The sequence below is a fragment of the Ptychodera flava genome, assembly GCF_041260155.1.
Source record: "Ptychodera flava strain L36383 chromosome 23 unlocalized genomic scaffold, AS_Pfla_20210202 Scaffold_23__1_contigs__length_28996876_pilon, whole genome shotgun sequence".
In the NCBI taxonomy this organism is placed as follows: domain Eukaryota; kingdom Metazoa; phylum Hemichordata; class Enteropneusta; family Ptychoderidae; genus Ptychodera; species Ptychodera flava.
In genome coordinates this window covers 5645400-5663045 of record NW_027248277.1, presented here as the reverse complement: position 1 = coordinate 5663045, position 17646 = coordinate 5645400, and the positions used below count along the sequence as shown (strand labels likewise).

Here is a 17646-nt window from a genome sequence, read left to right as displayed (position 1 = left end):
TATTGTATCATGGTCTGTAATTTATTATTTTTTTGAAACAAAATTCACAAAGCTGAAATTAAGCTGTTTGTAATAATAAAATGAATCAAAAATACTTAAAGTTTTCCATCCCTTGACGGTGACATCTCAATGTGGGTCGGATCCTGAGAAAAAATGTCAAATATAAGAATCAGCATATAATATTGAGTTTGGAATTAACAGTGTTCTTGCTTTGGTTCTTTACAAGGCCAGTAGCTGTAATCGTTTATGATTTTTTTCACTATTTTTGTTTTAATGTCATCTAGATTTTCATATTCTACTCCGTAAAGAGGTTTAAATGCACAGTATTCATCTTGTCATCTCAGCCTGAACATGTGTAGACCAAACTGTTATTTTTGAGATGTGAATTTTGATCCGGACTGGAATTCAAATATAAACAATAAACGTGGATTTTGCATGTATAGAAATACATACTTTGAACAAGAACTTGCGATTGACATAAAAAAAAACCCAATGGAGAAAAACATCAAAAGTTGCAGCTACTAGTCATGTAAAGGGTTGTCCTTTGTGTTGGTTTAAAGTGAAAGAGGGGGGGGGGCACTCCAACGCATGTCTACCATGATGAACCCACTCGTTGTATCAAAACCGATCGCAAGGTTTGGAAAAAATAGAATGAAGTTAAATGTCATGCGATGCAAAGTGTTAATCACTTTGTTTGTAGTAGTATGTCAAACATATTGATTGTATAAAAAACAGCAAATAGGTACAAAAATAAACTTCACATTGAAGTTAGCAGTCTCAACAGCAGGCCGTCCTTAATCATTGGCGTTAAACTGGAACTTTATTCATCGGGTCATGTTTTGACATGTACTTTAAATATAGCGTCATCTTGCACGACGCGCCCTTGACACAAATCACTTTTAATTTTTATACTCATGAAGCCATTAAAGATTATCCATAGAAATGTAAATAATGGAGATTCTACAATTTGCTCGCACATAGGCACAACAAATGTAAAGAACAAATATATATATATATATATATATATATATATATATATATATATGTATGTATGTATGTATGTATGTATGTATGTATGTATGTATGTATGTATGTATGTATGTATGTATGTATGTATGTATGTATGTATGTATGTATGTATGTATGTATGTATAGGTCTGAAATCCTGCATCTAGCGATCTACCCTCCGAGAAGATTCAAGCAAGTTTATATATATATATATATATATATATATATATATATATATATATATATATATATATATATATATATATATAATTTTGTTATAGATTAGTGAAATCCTCACAGATTATCGCCATTTTAGATAGCGAAAAAGGATTACGTATCTCTATGTAATGATGTCATCCCAATTTGATCCCTGTTGATCGGTTGTCTGAAATATGTTATGTCTATACACTTACCTTAAGATGACAAAACTACAAAATATACCTAAAGCAGAACAAAATACTGCACCAAGCCATAATGTACATCATAGTCCTAAGTTCAATAATGACAAACTCGACGTATTAAACACAAACAGCCTAGCTCTAAGCATATTTCTGTTCCGTTTTGACATGGGAATCATTGGACGCCACTTACCCTTTCAGACAATGATAACAGTTGCAAATATTACTGGACAATATATGATCTGTCTCTCTGCACTATGAACGTCATATAAAGTTGTGACGCTGAAAAAGAAAAAGAAAATTACGTGGTGTATTTTTGAGTAGTTCAAATTATGGAGGTATAGTGATGGCGGTCGTGATAATGATGATGATGATGATGATGATGATGATGATGATGATGATGATGATGAACATGTAGACAAAAGTTCAACAGTTGGTCTAGCTTTGGCGTGGTAAACGACGAATGGTTGTTGTGACCTAAAATATCGTCCGAATTAAGTCATGCCAAGTCTTCAGATGTAAAGCATGTCTCCATAAACAGTAAATTTGAGACGGCATCGTCTGCAACTTGCGTGGATGAACCCTACTAAAAGTGTCAACATTAATTTTACTTCGTGTATTTCCATTCCAACTCGGAAGTAACGCAAATTGCTCAGTCTTCTTCAGCGTTAATTTAAATGAAAAGGTCAACATTTAAACTTTTATTTTGAGCATGATCTAAATTTTATTCTTAATCCATATATATATATATATATTATATATATATATATATATATATATATATATATATATATATATATATATTATATATATATATATATGCATCTATTAAGAATAAAATGTAGATCATGCTCCAAATTAATATATATATATATATATATATATATATATATATATATATATATATATATATATACATATATCAAATGTTAGTGTTAATATATGTGTATATAAATATATTGTACTGACACACATATGTTTATAAAGATATTCGGTATTGTCGATCTTAACATAATAAGATAATTTATGCAATGAAAAAAATACATTGAATATATACATATATGTATGCACACAATATATATATATATATATATATATATATATATATATATATATTGTAAGGTGTATGTATTGCTCTTAATTCAATATTTAGAAATTAATTTAAATATTAGTAAATCATCTTGGACTGCGAACTTTTAGAGATCATAATTTTAATGCCATTAAAACACCTCATAAAATATGGTTTACTCCTGTTTAAAACCATTTATCGCTCTGTCCCACAGAAGAATCTTGTTTCATTTCGACGCTTCGAAGTTAACGGCCTCTTATTTCGGTCAATTTCGGCGAAATTGCTGCAGTATGTTTGATTTAGGGAGACACTGTGAAGCCATGTTGCCTAGATTGTTGGCGCAAGTTTCTTTTAAAACTGTTCGATTCTACTAGAGAAGAGGATTGTTGGTCAAGTGTCGCTCGTCTCTGCGACATTTTGTCTCGGGCTGCTATCCTGCCAACTAAGGTCAGAATGTTTCGGTTCACATATTGTTAAAAGTGAAATTTTATGACAGGCAGTAGAATGTGCATTTCAAAGCCATGCCGCCGATATTCTGCAGCCCCTTTGACCCGACACTCATCCATCAGCTATAGCGGCATTCAACCTTCATAAAAAGTGCCGACTTTTGCCTCTTTTCCGTCGAAAAACAAAAAGTCACGGTGTTCTTCTGCCCCATTTTGGACTAAAAATGTGGAAACACCTAACTGGACCACTTTTCCGGCAACGTTTCCGATTTTCAACTGAAACATAGGGAATTACAAAGAAAAATCGTATCTAGGTCGCAATGCCGACAAAGGGAGTCATCATTATGGTTATGACCCTCGCAGACGATCGTCACGTTCTGAGAAAATTCCACGATTCAACCGAAGAAATTCCAGAAAAACTTACATAAATCATTGCTTTGAACTAAAACCTGTGATTTTAGACAAATTAATACCTCTTTATGACATATTTTCATTTTATTTTATGACTGAAATTAATATTCGCTACAAAACTAAACATTAGCTTTGGAACATTAATGTCATGGCATAATTGTTTATCTGTTCGCTTGACGCGATCCTATTGGTTGTCGGGTCTCACGTGACCTAGCTTTCATCGAGTTGCCGAAGTGAAACAGTTTTTAAGAGCGCAAGGTAAGGGTTTTACGATTCCAACGAATACTCTCTGGTTCTATCATAAATCTCGGCATTTTTTCACAAACTAACTTTCTCGTATGTTTTTAGGGTCTGGGTCAACCCTTTGTGGCGTTTTTTCTGTGTCTTCGCCGAGAGATTTCACAGTATTTTGGGGATAGCCCTCCCGTCGCTGCCGACGCCGCCTGTATGTTCATTCTTACCGACTCCTCCGTAGCCACTTATGAATTCAGCAGTTTATCTCAATTTTCCACTTTGATCAGTAACCTATTCTGAAAAATTCGACCTACGGATTTCTCATTTCTCGGACCTTTGGACCCTTTATTCTTGACAACTTGAATCCTTTCACTGTGTTCCATAACACCAACGTTTGTAGATCGCCCTATATCTGGCGACACATTTTGTTGTTGTTTTATACGATCGCTACATGCCAAAGTTCGCTTTCACTGTTTGACAAATACATTGTGTCTTATTTGCAGCCGCTGTTTTCGACTTTGCGATTTTGCATATTGTAGGGTATTGGTGTTGTATAAATGATTATTCTGTACCAGGTCGCCATATTTAAGGGACATTTTGAATATAAATCGAATAACTATCACTGATTGTCATTTTTTGCTCGAAAACCTCGCAACGCAAGCGCGAGAAATGGCGGCAGACTACAGTGTAGTGTGCCTTCACAGCTGTCGTCCATCGCCGATGTCGAAATTCGGTCAACGGCTTGTCATAGTGCAAGTCGCCATTTCGCTCGGGAACTACAACTAACGCTTTCCTCTCTTCAGGGTGGTCTATTTTGGAGAGATTCAAAAATGTTGGATGACCAGCGCGCCGATCTGTGTGTTGTCGCTGTTGCCTGGCTCCTTGGTAAGATGTCGCCGTATTCGGTTGCAGCGACATCTATCGCCCGGAGATGTAGAACGCTCCTTGTGCTCTGTATCATTTCATTGTTTGCGTCGTTATGTAAGAAAGACCATTTCAAACACGGCAACCACACGCCAGAATATGTCTTACAAGCCTTTCTTTATTTTCTTAAGAAATTTAGGAACGTATATTGACTATGTTGGGATCAAATTCGTTAGCGTTCCGCAGTTAAGTGGTCTAGTGACCTTGCGCAGAACAGCCGGCCCGCTGTGTGGAATTTACTACAGAGAACTGGACAACCCGTATGTCGATACTGTCTTTGTCGACAGTCAGATTCAGGACGCACCTGGACTGCGATATACAGCGGAGGGGGAAAAAAACTGTCGATAATAGAAATAGCACTGAGGCTTTTGAAAAAAGATGATATTCTGGTAGTTTGCGTTCGAATTCAGCTCAGCGGCACAGTCGGTAACACCGTTGAGACTCGACTTGTTCAGATTTCTCGATGGGGTTGTTGCAGCTGTCATGACTATTGCGACATCGGTCTCGCGTATTATTATTTCAATAAAAAAGCCAAACACAAATTTTTATAATCACTATCTTAGAATAGCAAATATTGGCACCTCATTTCCATGCATTAGGGAGCCCAGCAGTATATTAATGTGATGCCTGATATATTTTTCTGGCCGAGGTAATCCGTTTTTTTTTTTTGTATAGCTACATATTGTGTGCAAATAAGTAAAAATGCTGCACGGCGATAAAATGTTAATGCAGTCAACAATTTTGATTTCAGATGTATTTCCTCGCGTTGTTTATATTTTCCATAAAGCCGAGTACAATTGTGAAATATCGAAAGTGTGTGTTTTTTTATTATTATTACCCTTCATAAAAGTAGTCGAGCTTAAGTGCCGTGTAACGTTTGTGTCGTGTTTTGACTTGTTTGCTCTTAGAAGAAATAATAGCTGCGTAGGGTAAAAGGTGTGGACAATAAGAAAGACAGTTGTCCCCTGCCTACATTGCCAAAATACGAAGAGATCGCATTACAGTCTGATAATTCGATTTCATTATGAATAAATCCAGTGTCAATTGGTTGACACTTGAGATAGGTTATGTGTATCGATAGTTTGTAAGCAAAGCGTTGTTGAGAAACAACATTAGCTGTGTACAGTTCTGTCTTTTTTTGTCAAGTGTCTTTACTTCCCGACGTATCGCGAATTATGTCAAGGATGTTTTCGCCACGTAGGAGGTCGTGTATATATGTAGCACCAGAATCATTTCAGTGTAGACAGAAGTGAATGCCTGAGCGATTGAAAATTTTCCATGAAGACAGCCCAAGGAGGGACTGTGTTATATCTGACTTGGCTTGTGTTTTGCACGTCTGAAAATAATCCAATACCTTCCACGTATCGTCAAGCGGTATCAAATATAAACCAAATATCGTGTTTAAATTATCTTAAAATATTTTATAGTATTTTATAGTATTTTATAGTACTCTTGGCACCGTGAGAACATAGTATATTTTACTAAAGTAGAAAATTTGTAGATATGTTTTCCTACACAAGCGTTCGACTGAGTTTGATATTTTATCATGTAAGTCGATTTTTTTAGCGTGTGAAACCTGACATACAAAAGTTAAAAATCTTTGTCAACTTTCTGTATTATGATGAATCATGTTCTACTGTTCGCGTTACCAAAATACGGTGTTTAAAATAAGGGCGCGAAAAGTGGTCAGCAAAACAGTTTTGGTTCTGGCAAACCTGACGTCGGTAGCTCGCTGACAACTTGGTCTGTCCTGCGAGTTTTCTCACGCCAGACGTAGCACTATTTACATAGGGTTGAAAATATTTTGATGTAAAATTGAAGGTGTAAAAATTCCGTTAGTTTTGGTTAGTATTACATGTCAACCCAGAGAAGCGGTGTTTCAATGGATTGCAGACCTGCCGGTCGGCAAAACCCTGGGCGAGTGCTGCCTGACAAGCCACTTGACTCGCATTGCCTCTCTAATTGTGAACATAAGCGTATATCTAGCACATCGTTTCAGATGTCCAATTACTAAAATAAGAAAATACAATATTAATTCTCTGGGGGTTGTGTTAAACTTGGATTTTTTGCTTTGTTTAACCACGATTATGCCTTTGCAATTTTGTAGACGTGGCACTGTGCATGTACACGACTTGTCCTGGGCAACGTTCGCCGTGTTTGTTCCCTGACACATGCCCGATATCGCTTTCCCGTAAAATTTTAAAAGCCGCGACGCTGACAGGCCACGTTTTATTGCAAAGGTAAATAGCACAACTTTTATACAGACTATTAAAATTTATAAAATAAATCTAAAAGCGACGAAGGATGGATTAAAAATAGGACAAATTTAGTTTTTTACCAACGTTCAATAGTTAGAATGAAATGGCGGGACACGCGATGTGTGGCGTTTTATGGCGACAAAGTAGTATATATAATGCTTTCGTCTCTAAATCGACAAACACAAAATCTGATGTTTTATTTGGTCATTTTGTCGTTTTTTACGGTTGCATTTCGTTTTATTGTCGTGTTCTAGGAATAGTGTCCTTTGCACAGATTAGCTTGTACAAAAGACACATTTCTCCCTTGGGGGAACGCGTATTCTATCTGGAAAAAAAGGAAACTTTACAAAACAACCTCCTGTCGTTGTTCGGAATTTCGATAAAAGTTTTAGCATCGCAGTCGAGTAAATTCGTTTTTGTTTTGCCGTACCATTACAGAATCAGAATTGTCATTTTCTACCCAATGCGAAAAGGTCGTCCTAAAATGACCATAGCATGTACAAATTTCAACGGCAATCGCGTTTCTCCGGAATATGACCAGAAGAGTAAGATGGCGAATCAAAAGGCAAATTTTTCAGAGCGCGAGTGTTTTGGCACCTGTTCTTGCGATATTTTGGATCGTAGCCCACCCTGGGTCAGCACCAGCTCATACGTCTGGCTGTCGTCTTTGAAATATTCAATCTTAATTATTCATAAACCTATCTATCCGTTTTCCGTCCTGCCTTTCATCCCACGTTAATAAATTAACCGATGAGCACAAATCCTTGAAAAAACAGCAAGCATAGCCAAATACTCCTTTCAACCGAGTTCCATCTGTGTATAACCATACATACAGTGCTACAAGTAATTTTCACAACACCTTTTTTCTGCTTCTCATTTTAACATTTTATACTCCGAGATTTGTTTCATAGTATGAGAGTGAAAAGCCTTCTCTGTGCAACTAGTTGCATAGTATTTGCAGGGAAATTAAACATTACGTCACACGAGTCTCCGGTACACCGTATCAGCGTTCCAAACGACCAGTGCAATGTTTCTCACCAGTCGACGGTGGATCGTTAAATGTACATAGCGCCACGGATCGGTGAACACGAACAAGTAAATTTTTAAAAGGTGGCATATTCGTGACATTAATATGTTTCTTCTTTTCAATTAAGGACTAAGTTACGATATAAGCAACAGTTTCCAGGGATGTTAATGTCACCAAATACATCCCCATGACATAAAAACACAACTCTGCAAATGATAGCTTTACATCAACTGTCTATGGTGAGTGAAAATTTCACAATACTGATCTTATTTAATATAAAAAAAGATTAGTACTAACTTCGGACAAAGTACCACGTGTGGAACAAGAGTTTAAGTAAATTTTCTGTTTAAACTACTCTAAACGTAGGTGCACAAGTTTGGACTGGAACCGGTTTGCGGTGTGTTAGAGTAAAGTGGCGTGTCGTTGTTTGCGGGTAAATGCGGTAGCTCACAAGATTTGCATTTTATGGTTGCAGCCTTATTCTTCTGATAAATTAGTTTCCGAAAATACAAGATGTAAATGGCTTCTTTCGGCGGAAGTAAAGGAAAATAAACCAATTAACAGTCATTTGCATAATTAGCCGACGGCGAATGGCTTTCTGCTTCGTCTACGGGCGAAACCGGCGTTCCACGTACACACAAGTTAGTCAAAAGATCGCATTTTGATTTGCAATAAAAACCGAAAAACACATATTCCTGTGCCATTATTGAAGTGGCCGTACTTTTTGTCGACACAATGCTGAACTTTAAGAGCAAAATGTATGAAACGAGCAAAAAACACAGCTTAAAAACAAATTATACAATTTATTTTATGAGTATCACTACTATTAATAGATCCTCAGGAGCGTTCGCAAAAAGCCAGACAAAAATGTTATAAATTATTGGTTGCGAATATCGATGATAGTAGTTCCTATATTAATGCTGGCTTGGAGATAGCAAAAATATCTCAGAGGTTTAAAAAAAGTTTTAGGGCATGCGCAAAGCGTGTTTTTTTACAAAAAACCGGAGAATTTACTTGTCAGGATTGTTGTCTATGTGTTCCGTGAGCCTAGGCACATATGCACGAACTGGCTCCCCCGGCTTGTTTGATATTCATGCGATTTGGCAAACCCGAGGGGTTTTATCGTTCTTGAGGTATTAAACGCTGTAAAAGCCTTGTCCATGCATTTCGTGCTGTGGCCGTCCGAAAGATCATATCGCCGCCAAGGGAGTGATAGTTTTCGAGTCGAACTCGTTCTGTTACGACATGAAAGGCGCCGCCCTGATAAAGTATTCCTGGCCGGACATTAACGTGGCGAGAGATGGGAATTACATGTGTCAGTGGGAATGATCGGGTCCTATAGCCTCGCCAGTGAACAAAAATAGATCTTTCATAAGCGCTAATTTACCAAATGAACATCACTTATTACAGAATTTAACAATGATCAACCGTTATATGCTGCTGTACTCATTTCACGATAACGCGGCCTCTGGAAAATGTTCCCCAACGACATATTGTTCTATTTTTTCCGGTTTAAATGCCTTTTCCTTCCGTATTGCGATTCTATTTTTAATTCGTTTCTCTCGCTAATAATATGAAACTTTGTTCATCTGTACACAACTGCTTGTTGCTTTCCCAAAGTCGAAAGTTGTCGTTTTGTTCTCAATGTTGTAACACTTGAGGGACGAAATGGTACTTGTCTGCGTCTGTCTGTTCGTCCGCCCTGTCCTCGCTCGAAGCCTGTCTGTCTGTGTGTTCAGTTGGACCCATCACCTCAGAGTCACGCTTCCATAAAGCATTGAAAACCTCCCCAAGTTGAACTTCAAGCACCGAAACATTCGAACTTCACTTACAGTTACAGGACCCGGTCTTTCATATGTCGCTCTTTTAGACCACCGTACGAGGATCTGATCAACACGCTGATTACCAGAAAACCCCATCCTGGAGCGCTCTAATATACTAGTTCATTTTGTCTGTAGGACAGTTACAACAAGGCAGAAATCTTTCTCGGTTACAAAAGAGCAATTAATCTTCGCCTTCTTTGTTTTTTTGCGTTTCTTTGTTTCTTTCACAAGTCAATAACTAATATTCCTTGCAGTCGCTTCTACTTACATCTGTAGGATTGTCTTCAGTTCGTTTGTTATGATCATGAAGTTTGAGATATAATTTTAACTTTTGATGAAGTGTTCAATGTAACATCTACTTCATCCAAACAGCCCTAGCCGAATGGTCGAACATGATGATAACGTTTTCATTTCTATTTCAATATTTTTTTATGTGTTTTAGTTTGTTTTGGTTTTTTTCCCACCAACTGACATGTCACACTTGAAGGAATGAAACCTGCTTTAAAGCAAGTCTCTACCCTCTTTTTTCATATGCCTGTGAAGAGCGTTCAATTATATTTTCATAATTATATATACCAGCGAAATTTCCTTTGATTGCCTTGGCCAGTGCGAGAGAGAACAAACCCGTATGTAGCATTTGTTTATACTTTTAAATCAGGATAATTTGTCAATAAAAAATCCATCAGTATTCGTGAAGCATCGTGTCCCTCTGTAACGTCGAAAACGACCGAACTTGATACCTCATAAATTAGCATTATTTTTGTTAATTTGACGTGGCTGACCATGTTGGATTCTTTTCCCCAGTGTTTTTTGTCAGTAATCACTTGGCTGGATTAAATCTCGGTTAACTTTCCACTCTACTCGTGTGCGGAGTCTCGATGATACTTCATTTTGCCATGCCACATCATCCGGGAGCTTTAGTTCACATCTTGTCGTCTGCGACGGAGCTTGCTGGAGAAATACCTCTTTCTGTTTAAGTTTGCTGGAAATAATTTTATGGTGTTACAACAACTAAGCTTGTTTAGAAGCATCTGATCATGAAAACTTTTCAAATTTATTTTCAACTGCTTTTTAGTTTTGCGTTTTCGTAAAAATAAATATTTTCAAATTTTCGAGAAGCCGCTCGAGGTAAAATTGAAGACAGCGCCACCACTGGCAACAGCGATAAATGATGGGTAATTCAGTTGACGCTGTGCGCTCACTGTAATATTAAAAGGTGTAGTCCTACCTTCTGATTTTGAGAAAATAAATCCCCTGCTGAGCGGTTGTTCCAAGGAGCGGCCATTTGTGATATCGAGGCAGGCCACAAGTAATGACCTGGCGCATATTTTGAGTCGTTTAACCTTTCACCCCACTTTCGCTGAATAGTAAAGCGTAAACACAATGTTGCTACTCTCCACGCAGGCGTCGTTGTATTATAGATTTAACGTGATGGCTATATTTATATTGATAAATTACCCAGCGGTAACTCTTTGCTCGCTTTGTCCTTGGTCGTTCAAGGCTAAATATTTCCCCGGCCTTCAGGCACAGCTCATCCTGCGTAGATGTACGTGTTCAATTGTTCATTCCCAAGCCGCTTCCCAAATGAGAATTTTCTGTCGAAATTCGAAGTCAACAAAGATAAATGCGATTTTTCAACTCACCCTTTCCGCTTCGACTGACAATCGCCCGTAACAAAAGCAGGTGGCTCGGCGTGCAGTCAGTATTGTCAATTTATCGACGACGGTGAGCGAGGGTCCCGGGATCCCGTAAAACTTGGTTTATCGTCCGTTAGGTCCGTATATACCGTTTACCAAAGGTCGGCAAATTAATCCAAAAACCTGTGAGTATTCATACCTTCATTTGTTCTGTCATCTTCAAGACCGTCGTGACGCTATTATCTTATTTACGACTCCATGTATCCCCACCCTCTTACGTTATTCACTTTCCCGCCAGGAAGTCGCGCGCTTATTTTACACTTCTGTTCCTGTTGAATTGTTTTATGTAATTTTTGATATTTCCATTTCCCGTGCCGCTTAATTTATAAAATTCGAAAACACCACACACAAACAAATAAATAACAATATCCTGTGCCCATAGCTCCGATAAGGTATTGTTTATTATCTTATATAGAAGACTTCATGGCGCCAATGAAGAAGTTGTTTATCGCTCTTCTCTTCAATATTGAAATCGATCCTGCTGGAGCGTTAAGCTTATATTTTTAGTCTCCTGTTCGGTATATACGTATTACAAATATTTTCGGCTCTCCAAATAATACTACAATATTATTTTATCATTGGTACAATCATCAGAGCGATGTTTAGTAAATCACTAAGAGACGCTAACAGGCGAGGTATTAATATGTATCAACCCAGTCTTGCGTTATTTCAAGTTTTCGTCCGAATTTCTTTTTTTGAATTCTCCATTTATGAGGATCTTTTCATGTTCCATAAACTGACGAAATGTTTCATCGGAGTTGGAATAGCGCCATCATAAACAGTTTGTCATCTCAAATTTAAAACAAATTTTAAATGGACGACTTTTAAATTTTAATGTATTTTAATTCTAATATCCCCCGAATTAGTAGTATATATGGTTATTTGTGCAAAAATTAGAGGTAATTTTTTTGCTTTCCCATCATCAACCGATATCCCCCCTGAATAGCGATGCGGCTGTTCTCTAAGAGATTCGGCTGGAAAACACTGCGGTTGCTTGGAGACAGTTTGCCTTCACCTGATGCGAGGACAAACACAAAAAAACTATCCAGGCAATCCTTAATGATTCAACTGCTGTTATCCATATTCCTTGACCTTTAAATGCGTGAATATGGCAACATTGGAGTCAGAGAAAGTCATTTAGCAATTCTACAGGCTGAATCATCTATATTGGACCATAAAATTCCTTTTCTGTTTGCCGCACAATCTCCGTTTCAAGGTTATCCGTGACGTAGCGCACAGCCGCCATATTGGAGAACTCCTAACTTGTGGGCAATTTCAACATGCGGCCTACCTCAGATGTCTCCCCGAGCTACCTAGATTGGCTTTGAAAGACCCCGCCGCCATTCGTTGAGGATTGTCTTTCGAAATCCCACTTCAAAGAGCCCACTCACTCAGTGTGTCTTTTTTATTGCGCTTTTATGTACCCATGCACGGCTATAAAACTATCGTCTATCCATACCCGAGCCAACCGAGCTCATTTATGATGGTTGCCTGCCCAACAAAACAGACTGAAGAATGCCGTCTTTGATTGTTTGCCTTTGTCTTAAAGCATTGAAGTCGGGATTTTACAGCGCCTCCCCGAGAAGTTAAAATCATCTCACCTTTGTATGAGTTTCGATTTTTCACCCAGCATTATTAAAACAACAGGCAAATGAAATAACTGGGCAGAGGTAAAAGACCCGACGCATACAGCTTATTTAAACAGTTTCCAGCGCTAAAGCGATTTTACTGCTGTACAAACACAGCATATGATTTGTGGCAGGAAAAGTACATAGGTCTTGTAACTTTTACTCACTTTCACTCAACTATACTGTAGGTGTCGTCTGGAACGGACGCCCGCCAAAATATTCAATTACTGCGCAGGTCTTCCCTCAGAGAATTCATGTCACAATTTTCGAACAAAAGTTGTCAAATGAGGATGAGTAATGCTCCTGTCCCAAAAGTGTTGAACTTTTTTGTGGGAATTTACTAAAGCGTGTGAAAATTTGTCAGTAGGGTCGGTAGGGTTTAAGGGTCAAAAACGCGACTGTACAGACATACTCAAATCAATATGGTTTACGACATCTAATGTACACATTGAATAAAGACGACAAGTCTCGGTTTTGACGGCTTTTTTGTTTTCGCCGTGGTTACCGACCCAACCAGAATCGAGCTAATATGCATATTTGCTCGTTGACACAGAAACAAGTCCCGTAGAGTCTGCCTGTCCGTTATGCTGTGCTGTATTGTCCATCGCACTGGAGGTGTGTGATTAAACTGACATTGATAAATTAGGCAATTCCATTGTCTTTTCTCTACCTCGGCAAGTTGCAATGCCTCGGTGTTTTATTCTAACCGTATGCAGCTTCGCTGTCACATCCAACCGAGCACACGCACGTCGATGCTTCGAAAAATCTCAGTCGCCCTTCCTGTCTGCTGAGCAGTCGGGCATTTCCATAGCAACAGGACAGCGAGAGTTTCGAGTCGGCGCGCAACCTCTGCCAAGGTATGTTTTCAATTGGTCGGGAGCTAGTTCAGTTTTAGCACGTATGTGCGAAACGCATAGCCAGTGAAGCAGCGCGAGACGGTGGTGTATCAACAAACATGTGTACGCCGCTCAACGACGTTCACTGAATGAACTCTCGTACGCGTCCAAACGAACCTTTTCACGCAGACCAATTTCACCATTCCCGCCACAATTTATCACCAATTTTATGCGGCACTATAACGGGATACGGTACATGCTCGGCCCAGACGTTGAGCAGGGAATTACGGTCTCCCTTACATTTTTAGAAGTGTCACGATTTACTATCGGTGTCAATGAACATACTTTTCGGGGTCAACTTCGTCAATGGGACAGCGTGTTTTTATATCTCAATAAATTCGACACGTTTTCACTTTTTCGCCGTTAGCTTCAAATCTCATTTAATATTCCGATGAGGAATTGGGACGAGTCTATATTATCTTGAACTATTTTATTAGGCAATATATCGGATGGTTACGAGATATTACTGTAAATTTAGAGCGGTTGGTCATTCATGTGCGAAAACTGTTGATACAATTTTTTTTCAATGTGGCTCTGACTTCGTTAAGCAAACAGAGCAAAGAGTTTTTGTTGTTGTTGACGCTATTGTTTACAAGAGGACTGAAGATTCACTGTGTTCGGTCAATCGGGAAATGTTAAATTGACAAGCCCGTCACGTTTTTCATCTTTGTCGGTCATCTCCGTGATATTTCTTTTCCACGCAGACTATCAAAATTCTTAAGACGCGCGAGCAACCTGGCAATTCCACCTTCGTCTGTAATAACGTTGAAATAACAACATGCAAGAAACTCATGCTTCTGAAAGACACCGATTGATAATGAAGGACACCTGGGAAGTTGTTCTGTTCCTAGTAATGCATTATCCCTTAAAAGAAGAATCTGACCCATACGGCAGTACGACGCTTTGATCGAAGCTAGTAAACCGTGCTGCGCTGCGGTTCTACGGGGACTACCGGGATTTTCTTTCCCAGCGACCAACAACCTCAGGTGATCTACCCAATGCACCGGTTAGGTAGTGAGGTGTTCTTGCCTGGGGCGTGGGTAGCCCTGTGTAACCGCTTTGCACGTACACAGTGTTGTTTTTTGAATTGAATATATACAGAGGCGCAGCAAGATCACGCCGTTTCCAATTCTGTCTGTGTGTCGACGTCGTCCGCCTGCCGTACAGAAATTTTGATTCAAATTGTTGTGCTTTCATGATTTCTGAAATGCACATGTTAATAAGCTTATGTTCCAATGCGGAAGGCCGACGTCAATTTACGTACCACATATTCACGAGGAACTGCCGTCTGTCCGCGGGAAATTCTAGTCGATTGTATTTGTATGTCCGAAAATGTTTAATCGAACTTCTCTCTTTCTCTGACCAGTTACGTCATAATGTTTTCTATAATTGTTTTGAGTTTATTGAAGAACTTCACTGAGACTTGTGGGTTCATCAATAAAGCTGTGAAAAACGCGTGATGCAGCTCCTACGAAAAGACGTCAACTTTAACGTTGTTTTGGAAAGAAAGCGTATTTTGATGTAAACTAACCATGTTTGTATTTGTCAGCATCTGATCGCTATGGAAACGTCTCGGGGATTCAAAGATATTCCCTTATATCGCTTGTCGTTTGTCCCGCATGGTGTCAGAAAAGTTGTACAATTGGCGCGTTTTTTGTCGTTGTCTCAGCTCAGTGATGATGGACCGGCGGCCGACAATTGTCTCTGAGCCCACGAGATTTCGTGTTCTGACACGACACAATCACACAGTTTTAGGGTCATTCATTCAGCGGCGTGGTTTTAAAATGTGGGCTGGTCGCTCATTCACTCACGTGGAAAAGGGAAAGTAAAAAGAAAGAAAATATGATCATGGCGGTCGGGGTCAGTGTTTAAATGTGAATGTGGACATTGTTGTCAAAAGGTAGAAATGAACCACGTGGGCACAGACGGGACATATCTGAGTTACCTCAGACGGCAATCTTCTAAAATAACTACTACAAATAAAATGTAGAGTGTCTGACACCAAGTGCGCGTACGGAAAAATTTATCCCTGGTTCAGACGGTCTCGGAGTCCATGCCACGGTGTACGTGTCCCTTACCACGTTCCTGTGTAGATTACCATGATGGCCCTAGCCCCTCTTGCCTATATTTCAGTGCTCCCTAACTCGTGTAACCACGGGCTCAATGCCACTCTCTGGTTGGCTCCTGTGCCTTCATCAACCACCCAATCTCTTTTCGCCCACTCTGCCATAGAACAGTATTATAGCGCAAGACATATTTCCTTTCTATCTCTGTAGGAAATTTGAATCTAAGTCATCGATCGGTGCACCTGTTCGATCGCCGGCGACAACTGCCGACAATCTAAATATCACACTGTACACGTAAATAGCCCTGACGCATTGCATCTCTGTAGTACAATGTCTGATCTGCAGCGTCGTGCCTTGCATTGCCGTTATGTCATTACTGTTTCTTTTTTTTTCAGTGACTGACGATGTAAATTAATCCATTCCTATATAAGTATTCATTCGATTTGAACGCGAATTATCCGCTTAATCTAACTTTCAACCTTCTGTTGTTTTCTGTGCGCTTTGATTTATTGCTCAAGTACAGGTATTTGGATTGGACGATGCGAAAGTTGGGGACAAGTTTGAATCCCTGATATTCAGTTCACGTGTGTGCGATGAAAAAACATCAAATCGGAAGAGAATGATAGCAGAGAGACTAGATGAATCTCCGTTATCTCTCACTTGTTATCGCAGTTTCTGATCTTTATAAACTCCATCTCTGAGCCAACACTATCTTCATCTATATCCGCCATCAATCGACCAGCTCGTCTCGTTTGAACGACTTGCCACGATGGCTAATAAAATCCGCGCACGCGCACGAATGCGAATCGTCGGTGCTCAACCATTGAAACCAATGGGTATCGAAAACGCCCGCTGTTGAAACGCGTGGTTTACTTCCCGAAGAGGACGGAGAGAGAGACAGAAAAAAAATCACGCTTTTCAGTCGCAATATGTCAATTTTATCTGTAATGATAGCACACCACACAATCATTATAGAGCTGTTTTCAATCTGTTTGTGCAGCATTCTGCTTGTGCAGACGATAGCCAACGCGTATTAGTTTCCTACACAAGAAATGATCAAACAAACAAACAAACAAACAAACAAACATAGAGAAAAACAAGTTGGGGCGTAGGTCGGAACAAAATAATATGATGAACTTAACCTATATTGACTCGAATCTTTTCTGAATGTGTTGATATTGACGGCGTAATAAATATTTATTTTCGTCGAATTTCACATTTGTTCGTAAAAACATGCTAATCTGACAAATGAACCCTACCGGCTCTTGCTATTTTTGGCGGCAACTCTGTCGCGCCTCTCAAAATGTGCTCAGCGAGGGTTGCAAAACATCTGGCCACTCGTATTCTTTATTCGCACAGTTCCCCCTTACGTTCTGGCCAAGCCAACTTAACCTTGAACGTTACGTGCATTAAATACAAAACCGGCAGCCTCTCAAAGAGGCGAGAGCAATTTTGGAAAGTTTCCAAGGACATATTGGATCAAAAACTGACTTAAATTATGATGTCATTATCAGACAGTTCAGCCATGCGGTAAATAAAAAATCAAACACATCAATATGTTGTCTTTTAAACTGTTACAATTTCACCTTTCCCTTAAAATATAACACAGAAAGAAAATTATGAACTTTTTAAAGCTACACCACTCATATGTCGCCATCTTGTCGTCACATTTTCAGCTTAAATTTTTTAATGACAAAACTGTGACAGTCGACATTGTAATGAAATATTTGAGTATATTTTTCGATTTGTTCCAGTCAACAT

At 38.9% G+C, this 17646-nt stretch overlaps 1 protein-coding gene and 1 long non-coding RNA gene across 7 annotated transcripts in view; one reads left to right on the top strand and one right to left on the bottom strand.

Moving 5' to 3' along the window:
* The window catches only part of LOC139124066 (homeobox protein Hox-A10-like), a 100975-nt gene that overhangs the window by 63083 nt on the left and 20246 nt on the right, over positions 1-17646 (top strand). Inside the window, exon 1 of one of the 6 annotated variants that reach the window (XM_070690197.1) lies at positions 2786-2922. The exons of 2 other annotated variants lie outside the window; for them this stretch is intronic. The gene's annotated coding sequence lies outside the window, so the exon portion shown is untranslated. Of the gene's footprint in view, positions 1-2785; positions 2923-3536; positions 3591-11011; positions 11421-13567; positions 13781-17646 lie in introns of those variants that run through there. 3 more of the 6 variants (XM_070690194.1, XM_070690193.1, XM_070690191.1) reach the window with 3 other exon arrangements.
* LOC139124070 (uncharacterized) overlaps positions 5-17646 on the bottom strand; it is a 73196-nt gene continuing 55554 nt past the window's right edge. The window contains exons 4-5 of the long non-coding RNA XR_011549857.1: positions 1600-1688; positions 5-143 (exon numbers count right to left, since the gene is read on the bottom strand). This is a non-coding gene — a long non-coding RNA (uncharacterized lncRNA). The remainder of the gene's footprint in view (positions 144-1599; positions 1689-17646) is intronic.